The 16,255-nt window shown below is 49.3% G+C and overlaps 10 non-coding genes across 10 annotated transcripts; all 10 read right to left on the bottom strand.

Annotated features, from left to right (window-relative positions):
* Positions 1-1,090: 1,090 nt before the first annotated feature.
* On the bottom strand, positions 1,091-1,206 carry LOC138268862 (U5 spliceosomal RNA). The gene has a single exon (XR_011200159.1). It is a non-coding gene; the product is annotated as a U5 spliceosomal RNA (small nuclear RNA).
* A 2,219-nt stretch (positions 1,207-3,425) lies between these two features.
* Positions 3,426-3,541, bottom strand: LOC138268766 (U5 spliceosomal RNA). Its single transcript, XR_011200067.1, has one exon. It is a non-coding gene; the product is annotated as a U5 spliceosomal RNA (small nuclear RNA).
* A 1,282-nt stretch (positions 3,542-4,823) lies between these two features.
* On the bottom strand, positions 4,824-4,939 carry LOC138268827 (U5 spliceosomal RNA). Its single transcript, XR_011200126.1, has one exon. It is a non-coding gene; the product is annotated as a U5 spliceosomal RNA (small nuclear RNA).
* Positions 4,940-6,221: 1,282 nt separating this feature from the next.
* On the bottom strand, positions 6,222-6,337 carry LOC138268765 (U5 spliceosomal RNA). Its single transcript, XR_011200066.1, has one exon. It is a non-coding gene; the product is annotated as a U5 spliceosomal RNA (small nuclear RNA).
* A 2,221-nt stretch (positions 6,338-8,558) lies between these two features.
* LOC138268872 (U5 spliceosomal RNA) lies at positions 8,559-8,674 on the bottom strand. The gene has a single exon (XR_011200168.1). It is a non-coding gene; the product is annotated as a U5 spliceosomal RNA (small nuclear RNA).
* Positions 8,675-9,956: 1,282 nt separating this feature from the next.
* Positions 9,957-10,072, bottom strand: LOC138268799 (U5 spliceosomal RNA). Its single transcript, XR_011200098.1, has one exon. It is a non-coding gene; the product is annotated as a U5 spliceosomal RNA (small nuclear RNA).
* Positions 10,073-11,355: 1,283 nt separating this feature from the next.
* On the bottom strand, positions 11,356-11,471 carry LOC138268794 (U5 spliceosomal RNA). Its single transcript, XR_011200093.1, has one exon. It is a non-coding gene; the product is annotated as a U5 spliceosomal RNA (small nuclear RNA).
* A 1,284-nt stretch (positions 11,472-12,755) lies between these two features.
* Positions 12,756-12,871, bottom strand: LOC138268802 (U5 spliceosomal RNA). The gene has a single exon (XR_011200101.1). It is a non-coding gene; the product is annotated as a U5 spliceosomal RNA (small nuclear RNA).
* A 1,283-nt stretch (positions 12,872-14,154) lies between these two features.
* Positions 14,155-14,270, bottom strand: LOC138268855 (U5 spliceosomal RNA). The gene has a single exon (XR_011200153.1). It is a non-coding gene; the product is annotated as a U5 spliceosomal RNA (small nuclear RNA).
* Positions 14,271-15,553: 1,283 nt separating this feature from the next.
* LOC138268817 (U5 spliceosomal RNA) lies at positions 15,554-15,669 on the bottom strand. The gene has a single exon (XR_011200116.1). It is a non-coding gene; the product is annotated as a U5 spliceosomal RNA (small nuclear RNA).
* Between the last annotated feature and the right edge of the window lie 586 nt (positions 15,670-16,255).

The raw sequence follows: 16,255 nt of genomic DNA, 5'->3' as shown, positions 1-16,255 counted from the left end.
TCTGTCTGGGCATATGCAAATTTCGGTGGCACTCGCCTCAGCTGATTGGCCAGGGTGAGTCTGCTGGGCAGGGAAAACGGAAAGCTGGAGGCAGGCTGTAAGTGAAGTGGGCGAGCAGGGAAACGTTTTTCTATAGATTGTGTGTATTGAATGCCACTGATGCCACAGTAAGGCTTTGCAGCGCTAATAGTATTCCCATTAGACACCACCCAGGTACGCAGCAGCAGGCAGGTGCATATAAGGGAATACCGAGCAGAAGCTGAGGTATCAATGGTAAATGCTGGCTTTTTTTCTCCCTGCAATGCTTTCCTGACACGGTTATCTTCTGGTAGATTTTGCCAGACATTTGTGTGCAGTGTTAAAGCAATTAGACAGAATGTTGAACCCAGTTCTGCTGCAAAAGAGTGCTGCTTACCTTCCCATGGCCTCAGAGGCAGCACACTTTAAAGCAGCTCGGCCTGCCTGTATCACTATCCCTTTCAGTTGGAGTCACTCTCTGGGCCTTTTGTCTCCATGATAATGTACCCTTTCCTGCACTAGCCATCCCATCCAAATGCAGTGGGCCACTACCATGCTCCAGAACATGTCATGTGCTTTCTGGCACATCCTCTAGCTGAGCCTGAATCTAAAAGGTTCTAGCTAGCTAGGCCAGAGTCACAAGCCAGACACCTCCTTTCAAAAGAATCTGAGAGGGAGCCAACCCAGGACTAGCCATCTTTACACCTCCCAAGGTACCCAGAACTAGCCTCCTGTATACCTCCAGGGGCACAAATAACGGGCAAGCCCTATGAAAAGCACAGCCTGAGTGTTGGTGGCCACCTGTGAAAAGTAGGGTGACCCCTGGCCTGCTGGCAGCAGAGATGTTGGGAGCAGAGACAATCTAATGCCTGCCGTTGTGATGATTCAAGACAGCCAAGAAAAGCGGCCTCACGCTCCGCAGAAATTCTTTCCCATGAGCCACCTGGCCTATGCAAATGAGTAGACAGCAGGCCTCAGAACAAAACACCAACTTCCTCTCACAAAGGAAACAGCAGACAGCCCACAGGTGTATCCCAACTGCTAGCACTTTTGTCTTCAACAAACAATAAACAGCCTCACCTGTGGCAAGACCTCAAAAAATTGAATGAAACTCGTAAACGTTTCTCTCCACGGAAATCTTTAGTAAAAAACGAAAGATTTATTCATTTTGAAGAGAAACCCGAGTGTGTTACAAGCTGAGCCTAGCAGGGCATGTGGCGCCACAAACAGAGACCCTGCCATTGTGAGGGCGAGGGTCCGAGAGGTGGTTTTTTTGTCCTACTTAACAGGGCAAGAACCACAGGGGAAAGCAAAACAGCCCAAAAGTTCAAGGCCCCTTCTTCAAGTAGAGAAAGAAAAAATGGTGGACCGTTTTCAGAGTTCTGTCTGGGCATATGCAAATTTCGGTGGCACTCGCCTCAGCTGATTGGCCAGGGTGAGTCTGCTGGGCAGGGAAAACGGAAAGCTGGAGGCAGGCTGTAAGTGAAGTGGGCGAGCAGGGAAACGTTTTTCTATAGATTGTGGGCCGTATTTATACTCCGTTTGCGCTGAATTTGCGTCGTTTTTTTCGACGCAAATTCGACGCTAAACTAACGCCAACTAACGCCATATTTATACTATGGCGTTAGAGGCGTATAGCGCCAAAGTTCCCGGAATGTGCGTCATTTTTTAGCGTGAACCCCTTCCTTGAGTTAATGATATGCAAGGGAGGCGTTCCCGTCTAAAAAATGACTCCCAGGCCTTTACGTGGTATTTATACTCCCGGGCAAAAGAGACGCCCGGGAGTGGGCGTGGCTAAAAACGGCGCATTTGCGCCGCTTTTTAACGCCTGGGTCAGGCATGGCGTTAAGGGACAAGTGGGCTCAAAATGAGCCCAGAGTGCCCTCCCCTGCCCCCAGGGACCCCCCCTGCCACCCTTGCCCACCCCAGGAGGACACCCAAGGCTGGAGGGACCCACCCCAGGGACATTCAGGTAAGTTCAGGTAAGTATTTTTTTTTTTTTTTTTATAATTTTTTTTGGCATAGGGGGGCCTGATTTGTGCCCCCCTACATGCCACTATGCCCAATGACCATGCCCAGGGGACAGAAGTCCCCTGGGCATGGCCATTGGGCAAGGGGGCATGACTCCTATCTTTACAATGATAGGAGTCATGTTGATGGGGGATGGGCGTCGTTAAAAAATGGCGCAAGTCGGGTTAAGACGATTTTTTTGCCTCAACCTGACTTGACCCATTTTAAGACGCCCTAACGTCATTTTTGCCCAACGCCGGCGCTGCCTGGTCTACGTGGTTTTTTTCCACGCACACCAGGCAGCGCCGGTCTGCTTGCGCCGGCTAACGCCATTCCATAAATACGGCGCCCGCATGGCGCTTCAGAATGGCGTTAGACGGCGCAAAATTTTTTGACGCTAAACTGCGTTAGCGCAGTTTAGCGTCAAAAAGTATAAATATGGGCCTGTGTGTATTGAATGCCACTGATGCCACAGTAAGGCTTTGCAGCGCTAATAGTATTCCCATTAGACACCACCCAGGTACGCAGCAGCAGGCAGGTGCAAATAAGGGAATACCGAGCAGAAGCTGAGGTATCAATGGTAAATGCTGGCTTTTTTTCTCCCTGCAATGCTTTCCTGACACGGTTATCTTCTGGTAGATTTTGCCAGACATTTGTGTGCAGTGTTAAAGCAATTAGACAGAATGTTGAACCCAGTTCTGCTGCAAAAGAGTGCTGCTTACCTTCCCATGGCCTCAGAGGCAGCACACTTTAAAGCAGCTCGGCCTGCCTGTATCACTATCCCTTTCGGTTGGAGTCACTCTCTGGGCCTTTTGTCTCCATGATAATTTACCCTTTCCTGCACTAACCATCCCATCCAAATGCAGTGGGCCACCACCATGCTCCAGAAAATGTCATGTGCTTTCTGGCACATCCTCTAGCTGAGCCTGAATCTAAAAGGATCTAGCTAGCTAGGCCAGAGTCACAAGCCAGACACCTCCTTTCAAAAGAATCTGAGAGGGAGCCAGCCCAGGACTAGCCATCTTTACACCTCCCAAGTAACCCAGAACTAGCCTCCTGTATACCTCCAGGGGCACCAATAACGGGCAAGCCCTATGAAAAGCACAGCCTGAGTGTTGGTGGCCACCTGTGAAAAGTAGGGTGACTCCTGGCCTGCTGGCAGCAGAGATGTTGGGAGCAGAGACAATCTAATGCCTGCTGTTGTGATGATTCAAGACAGCCAAGAAAAGTGGCCTCACGCTCCGCAGAAATTCTTTCCCATGAGCCACCTGGCCTATGCAAATGAGTAGACAGCAGGCCTCAGAACAAAACACCAACTTCCTCTCGCAAAGGAAACAGCAGACAGCCCACAGGTGTACCCCAACTGCTAGCACTTTTGTCTTCAACAAACAATAAACAGCCTCACCTGTGGCAAGGCCTCAAAAAATTGAATGAAACTCGTAAACGTTCCTCTCCACGGAAATCTTTAGTAAAAGGCAAAAGATTTATTCGTTTTGAAGAGAAACCCGAGTGTGTTACAAGCTAAGCCTAGCATGGCATGTGGCGCCACAAACAGAGACTCTGCCATTGCGAGGGCGAGGGTCCGAGAGGTGGTTTTTTTCGTCCTACTTAACAGGGCAAGAACCACAGGGGAAAGCAAAACAGCCCAAAAGTTCAAGGTCCTGCTTCAAGTAGAGAAAGAAAAAATGGTGGACCGTTTTCAGAGTTCTGTCTGGGCATATGCAAATTTCGGTGGCACTCGCCTCAGCTGATTGGCCAGGGTGAGTCTGCTGGGCAGGGAAAACGGAAAGCTGGAGGCAGGCTGTAAGTGAAGTGGGCGAGCAGGGAAACGTTTTTCTATAAATTGTGTGTATTGAATGCCACTGATGCCACAGTAAGGCTTTGCAGCGCTAATAGTATTCCCATTAGACACCACCCAGGTACGCAGCAGCAGGCAGGTGCAAATAAGGGAATACCGAGCAGAAGCTGAGGTATCAATGGTAAATGCTGGCTTTTTTTCTCCCTGCAATGCTTTCCTGACACAGTTATCTTCTGATAGATTTTGCCAGACACTTGTGTGCAGTGTTAAAGCAATTAGACAGAATGTTGAACCCAGTTCTGCTGCAAAAGAGTGCTGCTTACCTTCCCATGGCCTCAGAGGCAGCACACTTTAAAGCAGCTCGGCCTGCCTGTATCACTATCCCTTTCTGTTGGAGTCACTCTCTGGGCTTTTTGTCTCCATGATAATTTACCCTTTCCTGCACTAACCAACCCATCCAAATGCAGTGGGCCACCACCATGCTCCAGAAAATGTCATGTGCTTTCTGGCACATCCTCTAGCTGAGCCTGAATCTAAAATGATCTAGCTAGCTAGGCCAGAGTCACAAGCCAGACACCTCCTTTCAAAAGAATCTGAGAGGGAGCCAGCCCAGGACTAGCCATCTTACACCTCCCAAGGTACCCAGAACTAGCCTCCTGTATACCTCCAGGGGCACCAATAACGGGCAAGCCCTATGAAAAGCACAGCCTGAGTGTTGGTGGCCACCTGTGAAAAGTAGGGTGACTCCTGGCCTGCTGGCAGCAGAGATGTTGGGAGCACAGACAATCTAATGCCTGCTGTTGTGATGATTCAAGACAGCCAAGAAAAGCGGCCTCACGCTCCGCAGAAATTCTTTCCCATGAGCAACCTGGCCTATGCAAATGAGTAGACAGCAGGCCTCAGAACAAAACACCAACTTCCTCTCGCAAAGGAAACAGCAGACAGCCCACAGGTGTACCCCAACTGCTAGCACTTTTGTCTTCAACAAACAATAAACAGCCTCACCTGTGGCAAGGCCTCAAAAAATTGAATGAAACTCGTAAACGTTCCTCTCCATGGAAATCTTTAGAAAAAGGCGAAAGATTTATTCGTTTTGAAGAGAAACCCGAGTGTGTTACAAGCTGAGCCTAGCAGGGCATGTGGCGCCACAAACAGAGACTCTGCCATTGCGAGGGCGAGGGTCCGAGAGGTGGTTTTTTCGTCCTACTTAACAGGGCAAGAACCACAGGGGAAAGCAAAACAGCCCAAAAGTTCAAGGTCCTGCTTCAAGTAGAGAAAGAAAAAATGGTGGACCGTTTTCAGAGTTCTGTCTGGGCATATGCAAATTTCGGTGGCACTCGCCTCAGCTGATTGGCTAGGGTGAGTCTGCTGGGCAGGGAAAACGGAAAGCTGGAGGCAGGCTGTAAGTGAAGTGGGCGAGCAGGGAAACGTTTTTCTATAGATTGTGTGTATTGAATGCCACTGATGCCACAGTAAGGCTTTGCAGTGCTAATAGTATTCCCATTAGACACCACCCAGGTACGCAGCAGCAGGCAGGTGCAAATAAGGGAATACCGAGCAGAAGCTGAGGTATCAATGGTAAATGCTGGCTTTTTTTCTCCCTGCAATGCTTTCCTGACACGGTTATCTTCTGGTAGATTTTGCCAGACATTTGTGTGCAGTGTTAAAGCAATTAGACAGAATGTTGAACCCAGTTCTGCTGCAAAAGAGTGCTGCTTACCTTCCCATGGCCTCAGAGGCAGCACACTTTAAAGCAGCTCGGCCTGCCTGTATCACTATCCCTTTCGGTTGGAGTCACTCTCTGGGCCTTTTGTCTCCATGATAATTTACCCTTTCCTGCACTAACCATCCCATCCAAATGCAGTGGGCCACCACCATGCTCCAGAAAATGTCATGTGCTTTCTGGCACATCCTCTAGCTGAGCCTGAATCTAAAAGGATCTAGCTAGCTAGGCCAGAGTCACAAGCCAGACACCTCCTTTCAAAAGAATCTGAGAGGGAGCCAGCCCAGGACTAGCCATCTTTACACCTCCCAAGGAACCCAGAACTAGCCTCCCGTATACCTCCAGTGGCACCAATAACGGGCAAGCCCTATGAAAAGCACAGCCTGAGTGTTGGTGGCCACCTGTGAAAAGTAGGGTGACTCCTGGCCTGCTGGCAGCAGAGATGTTGGGAGCAGAGACAATCTAATGCCTGCTGTTGTGATGATTCAAGACAGCCAAGAAAAGTGGCCTCACGCTCCGCAGAAATTCTTTCCCATGAGCCACCTGGCCTATGCAAATGAGTAGACAGCAGGCCTCAGAACAAAACACCAACTTCCTCTCGCAAAGGAAACAGCAGACAGCCCACAGGTGTACCCCAACTGCTAGCACTTTTGTCTTCAACAAACAATAAACAGCCTCACCTGTGGCAAGGCCTCAAAAAATTGAATGAAACTCGTAAACGTTCCTCTCCACGGAAATCTTTAGTAAAAGGCAAAAGATTTATTCGTTTTGAAGAGAAACCCGAGTGTGTTACAAGCTAAGACTAGCAGGGCATGTGGCGCCACAAACAGAGGCCCATATTTATACTTTTTGACGCTAAACTGCGCTAACGCAGTTTAGCGTCAAAAAGTTTTGCGCCGTCTAACGCCATTCTGAAGCGCCATGCGGGCGCTGTATTTATGGAATGGCGTTAGCCGGCGCAAGCAGACCGGCGCTGCCTGGTTTGCGTGGAAAAAAACCACGTACACCAGACAGCGCCGGCGTAGGGGGAAAATGGCGTATGGGCGTCTTAAAATGGGGCAAGTCAGGTTACGTCGAAAAAATCGTCGTAACCCGACTTGCGCCATTTTTTTCCGACGCCCATCCCCCATCAACATGACTCCTATCATTGTAAAGATAGGAGTCATGCCCCCTTGCCCAATGGCCATGCCCAGGGGACTTCTGTCCCCTGGGCATGGTCATTGGGCATAGTGGCATGTAGGGGGGCACAAATCAGGCCCCCCTATGCCACAAAAAAAAATTGAAAAATAACAAAAATTATACTTACCTGAACTTACCTGTACTTCACTGGGATGGGTCCCTCCATCCTTGGGTGTCCTCCTGGGGTGGGCAGGGGTGGCAGGGGGGGTCCCTGGGGGCAGGGGAGGGCACTGTGGGCTCATTTTGAGCCCACTTGTCCCTTAACGCCATCCCTGACCCAGGCGTTAAAAAGCGGCGCAAATGCGCCGTTTTTGGCCACGCCCACTCCCGGGCGTCATTTTTGCCCGGGAGTATAAATACCACGTAAAGGCCTGGGAGTCATTTTTTAAGACGGGAACGCCTCCCTTGCATCTCATTAACGCAAGGAAGGGGTTCACGCTAAAAAATGACGCTCACTCCGGGCACTTTGGCGCCCGAAGCGACTAACGCCATAGTATAAATATGGCGTTAGTTGGCGTTAGTTTAGCGTCGAATTTGCGTCGAAAAAAACGACACAAATTCGGCGCAACCAGAGTATAAATACGGCCCAGAGACTCTGCCATTGCGAGGGCGAGGGTCCGAGAGGTGGTTTTTTTCATCCTACTTAACAGGGCAAGAACCACAGGGGAAAGCAAAACAGCCCAAAAGTTCAAGGTCCTGCTTCAAGTAGAGAAAGAAAAAATGGTGGACCGTTTTCAGAGTTCTGTCTGGGCATATGCAAATTTCGGTGGCACTCGCCTCAGCTGATTGGCCAGGGTGAGTCTGCTGGGCAGGGAAAACGGAAAGCTGGAGGCAGGCTGTAAGTGAAGTGGGCGAGCAGGGAAACGTTTTTCTATAAATTGTGTGTATTGAATGCCACTGATGCCACAGTAAGGCTTTGCAGCGCTAATAGTATTCCCATTAGACACCACCAAGGTACGCAGCAGCAGGCAGGTGCAAATAAGGGAATACCGAGCAGAAGCTGAGGTATCAATGGTAAATGCTGGCTTTTTTTCTCCCTGCAATGCTTTCCTGACACAGTTATCTTCTGGTAGATTTTGCCAGACACTTGTGTGCAGTGTTAAAGCAATTAGACAGAATGTTGAACCCAGTTCTGCTGCAAAAGAGTGCTGCTTACCTTCCCATGGCCTCAGAGGCAGCACACTTTAAAGCAGCTCGGCCTGCCTGTATCACTATCCCTTTCGGTTGGAGTCACTCTCTGGGCCTTTTGTCTCCATGATAATTTACCCTTTCCTGCACTAACCAACCCATCCAAATGCAGTGGGCCACCACCATGCTCCAGAAAATGTCATGTGCTTTCTGGTACATCCTCTAGCTGAGCCTGAATCTAAAAGGATCTAGCTAGCTAGGCCAGAGTCACAAGCCAGACACCTCCTTTCAAAAGAATCTGAGAGGGAGCCAGCCCAGGACTAGCCATCTTACACCTCCCAAGGTACCCAGAACTAGCCTCCTGTATACCTCCAGGGGCACCAATAACGGGCAAGCCCTATGAAAAGCACAGCCTGAGTGTTGGTGGCCACCTGTGAAAAGTAGGGTGACTCCTGGCCTGCTGGCAGCAGAGATGTTGGGAGCAGAGACAATCTAATGCCTGCTGTTGTGATGATTCAAGACAGCCAAGAAAAGCGGCCTCACGCTCCGCAGAAATTCTTTCCCATGAGCCACCTGGCCTATGCAAATGAGTAGACAGCAGGCCTCAGAACAAAACACCAACTTCCTCTCGCAAAGGAAACAGCAGACAGCCCACAGGTGTACCCCAACTGCTAGCACTTTTGTCTTCAACAAACAATAAACAGCCTCACCTGTGGCAAGGCCTCAAAAAATTGAATGAAACTCGTTAACGTTCCTCTCCATGAAAATCTTTAGTAAAAGGTGAAAGATTTATTCGTTTTGAAGAGAAACCCGAGTGTGTTACAAGCTGAGCCTAGCAGGGCATGTGGCGCCACAAACAGAGACTCTGCCATTGCGAGGGCGAGGGTCCGAGAGGTGGTTTTTTCGTCCTACTTAACAGGGCAAGAACCACAGGGGAAAGCAAAACAGCCCAAAAGTTCAAAGTCCTGCTTCAAGTAGAGAAAGAAAAAATGGTGGACCGTTTTCAGAGTTCTGTCTGGGCATATGCAAATTTCGGTGGCACTCGCCTCAGCTGATTGGCCAGGGTGAGTCTGCTGGGTACTGAAAACGGAAAGCTGGAGGCAGGCTGTAAGTGAAGTGGGCGAGCAGGGAAACGTTTTTCTATAGATTGTGTGTATTGAATGCCACTGATGCCACAGTAAGGCTTTGCAGCGCTAATAGTATTCCCATTAGACACCACCCAGGTACGCAGCAGCAGGCAGGTGCAAGTAAGGGAATACCGAGCAGAAGCTGAGGTATCAATGGTAAATGCTGGCTTTTTTTCTCCCTGCAATGCTTTCCTGACACAGTTATCTTCTGGTAGATTTTGCCAGACATTTGTGTGCAGTGTTAAAGCAATTAGACAGAATGTTGAACCCAGTTCTGCTGCAAAAGAGTGCTGCTTACCTTCCCATGGCCTCAGAGGCAGCACACTTTAAAGCAGCTCGGCCTGCCTGTATCACTATCCCTTTCGGTTGGAGTCACTCTCTGGGCCTTTTGTCTCCATGATAATTTACCCTTTCCTGCACTAACCATCCCATCCAAATGCAATGGGCCACCACCATGCTCCAGAAAATGTCATGTGCTTTCTGGCACATCCTCTAGCTGAGCCTGAATCTAAAAGGATCTAGCTAGCTAGGCCAGAGTCACAAGCCAGACACCTCCTTTCAAAAGAATCTGAGAGGGAGCCAGCCCAGAACTAGCCATCTTTACACCTCCCAAGGCACCCAGAACTAGCCTCCTGTATACCTCCAGGGACACCAATAACGGGCAAGCCTTATGAAAAGCACAGCCTGAGTGTTGGTGGCCACCTGTGAAAAGTAGGGTGACCCCTGGCCTGCTGGCAGCAGAGATGTTGGGAGCAGAGACAATCTAATGCCTGCTGTTGTGATGATTCAAGACAGCCAAGAAAAGCGGCCTCACGCTCCACAGAAATTCTTTCCCATGAGCCACCTGACCTATGCAAATGAGTAGACAGCAGGCCTCAGAACAAAACACCAACTTCCTCTCGCAAAGGAAACAGCAGACAGCCCACAGGTGTACCCCAACTGCTAGCACTTTTGTATTCAACAAACAATAAACAGCCTCACCTGTGGCAAGGCCTCAAAAAATTGAATGAAACTCGTAAACGTTCCTCTCCACGGAAATCTTTAGTAAAAGGTGAAAGATTTATTCGTTTTGAAGAGAAACCCGAGTGTGTTACAAGCTGAGCCTAGCAGGGCATGTGGCGCCACAAACAGAGACCCTGCCATTGCGAGTGCGAGGGTCCGAGAGGTGGTTTTTTCGTCCTACTTAACAGGGCAAGAACCAGAGGGGAAAGCAAAACAGCCCAAAAGTTCAAGGCCCCTGCTTCAAGTAGAGAAAGAAAAAATGGTGGACCGTTTTCAGAGTTCTGTCTGGGCATATGCAAATTTCGGTGGCACTCGCCTCAGCTGATTGGCCAGGGTGAGTCTGCTGGGCAGGGAAAACGGAAAGCTGGAGGCAGGCTGTAATTGAAGTGGGCGAGCAGGGAAACGTTTTTCTATAGATTGTGTGTATTGAATGCCACTGATGCCACAGTAAGGCTTTGCAGCGCTAATAGTATTCCCATTAGACACCACCCAGGTACGCAGCAGCAGGCAGGTGCAAATAAGGGAATACCGAGTAGAAGCTGAGGTATCAATGGTAAATGCTGGCTTTTTTTCTCCCTGCAATGCTATCCTGACACGGTTATCTTCTGGTAGATTTTGCCAGACATTTGTGTGCAGTGTTAAAGCAATTAGACAGAATGTTGAACCCAGTTCTGCTGCAAAAGAGTGCTGCTTACCTTCCCATGGCCTCAGAGGCAGCCCACTTTAAAGCAGCTCGGCCTGCCTGTATCACTATCCCTTTCGGTTGGAGTCACTCTCTGGGCCTTTTGTCTCCATGATAATTTACCCTTTCCTGCACTAACCATCCCATCCAAATGCAGTGGGCCACCACCATGCTCCAGAACATGTCATGTGCTTTCTGGCACATCCTCTAGCTGAGCCTGAATATAAAAGAATCTAGCTAGCTAGGCCAGAGTCACAAGCTAGACACCTCCTTTCAAAAGAATCTGAGAGGGAGCCAGCCCAGGACTAGCCATCTTTACACCTCCCAAGGTACCCAGAACTAGCCTCCTGTATACCTCCAGGGGCACCAATAACAGGCAAGCCTTATGAAAAGCACAGCCTGAGTGTTGGTGGCCACCTGTGAAAAGTAGGGTGACCCCTGGCCTGCTGGCAGCAGAGATGTTGGGAGCAGAGACAATCTAATGCCTGCTGTTGTGATGATTCAAGACAACCAAGAAAAGCGGCCTCACGCTCCACAGAAATTCTTTCCCATGAGCCACCTGGCCTATGCAAATGAGTAGACAGCAGGCCTCAGAACAAAACACCAACTTCCTCTCGCAAAGGAAACAGCAGACAGCCCACAGGTGTACCCCAACTGCTAGCACTTTTGTCTTCAACAAACAATAAACAGCCTCACCTGTGGCAAGACCTCAAAAAATTGAATGAAACTCGTAAACATTCCTCTCCACGGAAATCTTTAGTAAAAGGCGAAAGATTTATTCGTTTTGAAGAGAAACCCGAGTGTGTTACAAGCTGAGCCCAGTACGGGCATGTGGCGCCACAAACAGAGACCCTGCCATTGCGAGGGCGAGGGTCCAAGAGGTGGTTTTTTCGTCCTACTTAACAGGGCAAGAACCACAGGGGAAAGCAAAACAGCCCAAACGTTCAAGGCCCCTGCTTCAAGTAGAGAAAGAAAAAATGGTGGACTGTTTTCAGAGTTCTGTCTGGGCATATGCAAATTTCGGTGGCACTCGCCTCAGCTGATTGGCCAGGGTGAGTCTGCTGGGCAGGGAAAACAGAAAGCTGGAGGCAGGCTGTAAGTGAAGTGGGCGAGCAGGGAAACGTTTTTCTATAGATTGTGTGTATTGAATGCCACTGATGCCACAGTAAGGCTTTGCAGCGCTAATAGTATTCCCATTAGACACCACCCAGGTACGCAGCAGCAGGCAGGTTCAAATAAGGGAATACCGAGCAGAAGCTGAGGTATCAATGGTAAATGCTGGCTTTTTTTCTCCCTGCAATGCTTTCCTGACACGGTTATCTTCTGGTAGATTTTGCCAGACATTTGTGTGCAGTGTTAAAGCAATTAGACAGAATGTTGAACCCAGTTCTGCTGCAAAAGAGTGCTGCTTACCTTCCCATGGCCTCAGAGGCAGCCCACTTTAAAGCAGCTCGGCCTGCCTGTATCACTATCCCTTTCGGTTGGAGTCACTCTCTGGGCCTTTTGTCTCCATGATAATTTACCCTTTCCTGCACTAACCATCCCATCCAAATGCAGTGGGCCACCACCATGCTCCAGAAAATGTCATGTGCTTTCTGGCACATCCTCTAGCTGAGCCTGAATCTAAAAGGATCTAGTTAGCTAAGCCAGAGTCACAAGCCAGACACCTCCTTTCAAAGGAATCTGAGAGGAAGCCAGCCCAGGACTAGCCATCTTTACACCTCCCAAGGTACCCAGAACTAGCCTGCTGTATACCTCCAGGAGCACCAATAACGGGCAAGCCCTATGAAAAGCACAGCCTGAGTGTTGGTGGCCACCTGTGAAAAGTAGGGTGACTCCTGGCCTGCTGGCAGCAGAGATGTTGGGAGCAGAGACAATCTAATGCCTGCTGTTGTGATGATTCAAGACAGCCAAAAAAAGCGGCCTCACGCTCCGCAGAAATTCTTTCCCATGAGCCACCTGGCCTATGCAAATGAGTAGACAGCAGGCCTCAGAACAAAACACCAACTTCTTCTCGCAAAGAAAACAGCAGACAGCCCACAGGTGTACCCCAACTGCTAGCACTTTTGTCTTCAACAAACAATAAACAGCCTCACCTGTGGCAAGGCCTCAAAAAATTGAATGAAACTCGTAAACGTTCCTCTCCAGGGAAATCTTTAGTAAAAGGCGAAAGATTTATTCGTTTTGAAGAGAAACCCGAGTGTGTTACAAGCTGAGCCTAGCAGGGCATGTGGCGCCACAAACAGAGACCCTGCCATTGCGAGGGCGAGGGTCCAAGAGGTGTTTTTTTCGTCCTACTTAACAGGGCAAGAACCAGAGGGGAAAGCAAAACAGCCCAAAAGTTCAAGGCCCCTGCTTCAAGTAGAGAAAGAAAAAATGGTGGACCGTTTTCAGAGTTCTGTCTGGGCATATGCAAATTTCGGTGGCACTCGCCTCAGCTGATTGGCCAGGGTGAGTCTGCTGGGCAGGGAAAACGGAAAGCTGGAGGCAGGCTGTAAGTGAAGTGGGCGAGCAGGGAAACGTTTTTCTATAGATTGTGTGTATTGAATGCCACTGATGCCACAGTAAGGCTTTGCAGCACTAATAGTATTCCCATTAGACACCACCCAGGTACGCAGCAGCAGGCAGGTTCAAATAAGGGAATACCGAGCAGAAGCTGAGGTATCAATGGTAAATCCTGGCTTTTTTTCTCCCTGCAATGCTTTCCTGACACGGTTATCTTCTGGTAGATTTTGCCAGACATTTGTGTGCAGTGTTAAAGCAATTAGACAGAATGTTGAACCCAGTTCTGCTGCAAAAGAGTGCTGCTTACCTTCCCATGGCCTCAGAGGCAGCACACTTTAAAGCAGCTCGGCCTGCCTGTATCACTATCAATTTCGGTTGGAGTCACTCTCTGGGCCTTTTGTCTCCATGATAATTTACCCTTTCCTGCACTAACCATCCCATCCAAATGCAGTGGGCCACCACCATGCTCCAAAAAATGTCATGTGCTTTCTGGCACATCCTCTAGCTGAGCCTGAATCTAAAAGGATCTAGCTAGCTAGGCCAGAGTCACAAGCCAGACACCTCCTTTCAAAGGAATCTGAGAGAGAGCCAGCCCAGAACTAGCCATCTTTACACCTGCCAAGGTACCCAGAACTAGCCTCCTGTATACCTCCAGGGGCACCAATAACGGGAAAGCCCTATGAAAAGCACAGCCTGAGTGTTGGTGGCCACCTGTGAAAAGTAGGGTGACCCCTGGCCTGCTGGCAGTAGAGATGTTGGGAGCAGAGACAATCTAATGCCTGCTGTTGTGATGATTCAAGACAGCCAAGAAAAGCGGCCTCACGCTCCGCAGAAATTCTTTCCCATGAGCCACCTGGCCTATGCAAATGAGTAGACAGCAGGCCTCAGAACAAAACACCAACTTCCTCTCGCAAAGGAAACAGCAGACAGCCCACAGGTGTACCCCAACTGCTAGCACTTTTGTCTTCAACAAACAATAAACAGCCTCACCTGTGGCAAGGCCTCAAAAAATTGAATGAAACTCGTAAACGTTCCGCTCCACGGAAATCTTTAGTAAAAGGCAACAGATTTATTCGTTTTGAAGAGAAACCCGAGTGTGTTACAAGCTGAGGCTAGCAGGGCATGTGGCGCCACAAACAAAGACTCTGCCATTGCGAGGGCGAGGGTCCGTGAGGTGGTTTTTTTGTCCTACTTAACAGGGCAAGAACCAGAGGGGAAAGCAAAACAGCCCAAAAGTTCAAGGCCCCTGCTTCAAGTAGAGAAAGAAAAAATGGTGGACCGTTTTCATAGTTCTGTCTGGGCATATGCAAATTTCGGTGGCACTCGCCTCAGCTGATTGGCCAGGGTGAGTCTGCTGGGCAGGGAAAACGGAAAGCTGGAGGCAGGCTGTAAGTGAAGTGGGCGAGCAGGGAAACGTTTTTCTATAGATTGTGTGTATTGAATGCCACTGATGCCACAGTAAGGCTTTGCAGCGCTAATAGTATTCCCATTAGACACCACCCAGGTAGGCAGCAGCAGGCAGGTGCAAATAAGGGAATACCGAGCAGAAGCTGAGGTATCAATGGTAAATGCTGGCTTTTTTTCTCCCTGCAATGCTTTCCTGACACGGTTATCTTCTGGTAGATTTTGCCAGACATTTGTGTGCAGTGTTAAAGCAATTAGACAGAATGTTGAACCGAGATCTGCTGCAAAAGAATGCTGCTTACCTTCCCATGGCCTCAGAGGCAGCACACTTTAAAGCTGCTCGGCCTGCCTGTATCACTATCCCATTCGGTTGGAGTCACTCTCTGGGCCTTTTGTCTCCATGATAATTTACCCTTTCCTGCACTAACCATCCCATCCAAATGCAGTGGGCCACCACCATGCTCCAGAGCATGTCATGTGCTTTCTGGCACATCCTCTAGCTGAGCCTGAATCTAAAAGAATCTAGCTAGCTAGGGCAGAGTCACAAGCCAGACACCTCCATTCAAAAGAATCTGAGAGGGAGCCAGCCCAGGACTAGCCATCTTTACACCTCCCAAGGTACCCAGAACTAGCCTCCTGTATACCTCCAGGGGCACCAATAAGGGGCAAGCCCTATGAAAAGCACAGCCTGAGTGTTGGTGGCCACCTGTGAAAAGTAGGGTGACCCCTGGCCTGCTGGCAGCAGAGATGTTGGGAGCAGAGACAATCTAATGCCTGCTGTTGTGATGATTCAAGACAGCCAAGAAAAGCGGCCTCACGCTCCGCAGAAATTCTTTCCCATGAGCCACCTGGCCTATGCAAATGAGTAGACAGCAGGCCTCAGAACAAAACACCAACTTCCTCTCGCAAAGGAAACAGCAGACAGCCCACAGGTGTACCCCAACTGTTAGCACTTTTGTCTTCAACAAACAATAAACAGCCTCACCTGTGGCAAGGCCTCAAAAAATTGAATGAAACTCGTAAACGTTCCTCTCCACGGAAATCTTTAGTAAAAGGCGAAAAATGTATTCGTTTTGAAGAGAAACCCGAGTGTGTTACAAGCTAAGCCTAGCAGGGCATGTGGCGCCACAAACAGAGACCCTGCCATTGCGAGGGCGAGGGTCCGAGAGGTGGTTTTTTTGTCCTACTTAACAGGGCAAGAACCAGAGGGGAAAGCAAAACAGCCCAAAAGTTCAAGGCCCCTGCTTCAAGTAGAGAAAGAAAAAATGGTGGACCGTTTTCATAGTTCTGTCTGGGCATATGCAAATTTCGGTGGCACTTGCCTCAGCTGATTGGCCAGGGTGAGTCTGCTGGGCAGGGAAAACGGAAAGCTGGAGGCAGGCTGTAAGGGAAGTGGGCGAGCAGGGAAACGTTTTTCAATAAATTGTGTGTATTGAATGCCACTGATGCCACAGTAAGGCTTTGCAGCGCTAATAGTATTCCCATTAGACACCACCCAGGTAGGCAGCAGCAGGCAGGTGCAAATAAGGGAATACCGAGCAGAAGCTGAGGTATCAATGGTAAATGCTGGCTTTTTTTCTCACTGCAATGCTTTCCTGACACGGTTATCTTCTGGTAGATTTTGCCAGACATTTGTGTGCAGTGTTAAAGCAATTAGACAGAATGTTGAACCCAGTTCT

This window comes from Pleurodeles waltl, chromosome 12, assembly GCF_031143425.1.
Source record: "Pleurodeles waltl isolate 20211129_DDA chromosome 12, aPleWal1.hap1.20221129, whole genome shotgun sequence".
NCBI lineage: Eukaryota > Metazoa > Chordata > Amphibia > Caudata > Salamandridae > Pleurodeles > Pleurodeles waltl.
This window is presented reverse-complemented; position numbering and strand designations above follow the sequence as displayed.